The 1,263-nt window shown below is 49.9% G+C and overlaps 1 protein-coding gene across 1 annotated transcript in view; it reads right to left on the bottom strand.

The window, feature by feature from the left end:
* LOC104511157 (acetyl-CoA carboxylase-like) overlaps positions 1-1,263 on the bottom strand; it is a gene marked incomplete at its 5' end in the record, with an annotated part of 30,569 nt that overhangs the window by 2,570 nt on the left and 26,736 nt on the right. The window lies entirely within an intron of this gene.

Genomic DNA, 1,263 nt, shown 5'->3' on the forward strand with positions numbered 1-1,263 from the left:
GTCCCTGCCGTGCCAGGGCTCGGCTCCACGGCATGCGGTGGGCTGGGGGGCTGTCTCCCCTCTCCTGCTCTCCCAACGGAGCTTTGCCTGCACCCCAACAGCCGCCGGCCCGTCCAGCCTCCGCAGAGCTGGTTCTCCCCCGTCCTTGCCAATACGCCGCAGAGCGCCAAGGCAGCAGTCGCACCAACGGATGAGCCTCCTTGCTGCTTACCCTTCATTTTTATATTTAATCATCAGTTTCCAGAGCCCATGGAATGGTCTCCCCCTTCCACGCGACTGGGACAAGCAGTGCTCCTTCCCTGTGCCGACGGAGGTGTTGCTACACCCAGGGGCGAGTGCCGGCACTGCCGCGAGGGAGCCCAAAGCACAGACCCCATCCCAGCCCCGGTCCCGCCCGACACACTTTCATAAGAACTGGGGATTTTTTCTTTCTTCAACATTATGCACAGGATTGTCTTAAATCAGTGATGTCATTTCAACCTCAAGATTTTGCTTATTTCATTGTTTTTTCTTCTTATTATTTTAAACTCGTTCGGTTTTGCTCCTTGCTTCTGCCCCCAGATGTGACAGAAATGCTCCCTGCATACAAAGTAGGGCACTTAGGAAGATTTCAGGGAAGGGAAAAAAGAAAACCCCACCCCAAGAAGCTGCCTTACGGTTGCAGACCTGCATAAAGCTAGATTTACCCAAGAATCCCAAAGCTTTTCGTTTAGGAGAATATTTAATACTCTTATTAATCATTTTTAATCCGTTTGCTTTTAATTAAGAAACAGCATGATGCTTTCCTATCAACATATGCCAGGGAGCAGATTAATTGTGGCTTAAGATAACTCTCCTTGATTGGTGTAATGTATTAGCTAACGAGACGCCCGCTTTTAAAGACGCTCAGACACTACCTTGGAAAGCCTGCTGCCCTCCAGAGAACAATTCCCCCCCCTTTTTCTGCAACCCCTGGGTGTTTGTGACTCTAAAAATACAATAGAATAAAATAAAATAGAACAGAATAAAGTAAAATGGAAAAAATAAACTGAAAAAATAAACGGAACTAAACTGAAACCTCTGTGTTCATGGCCCAGGGAAAGGGGAGGAAGGCAAGGGGAGCCCAGGGGAAGGGGGGACAGCATGCCCATGGTCTGCTCTGCAAGCAGCAAGATGGGTGGGTAGGACAGGTGGGCTGCACATCTGCCAGATGAAACATCTGGATACAAGCAGTGAACCCCCACACCCTCCCTAGTGTCAGTGGGATGGAGCAGGATGGAGGGG

Source organism: Eurypyga helias, unplaced genomic scaffold (assembly GCF_000690775.1).
Source record: "Eurypyga helias isolate BGI_N326 unplaced genomic scaffold, ASM69077v1 scaffold26516, whole genome shotgun sequence".
NCBI classification, from domain to species: domain Eukaryota; kingdom Metazoa; phylum Chordata; class Aves; order Eurypygiformes; family Eurypygidae; genus Eurypyga; species Eurypyga helias.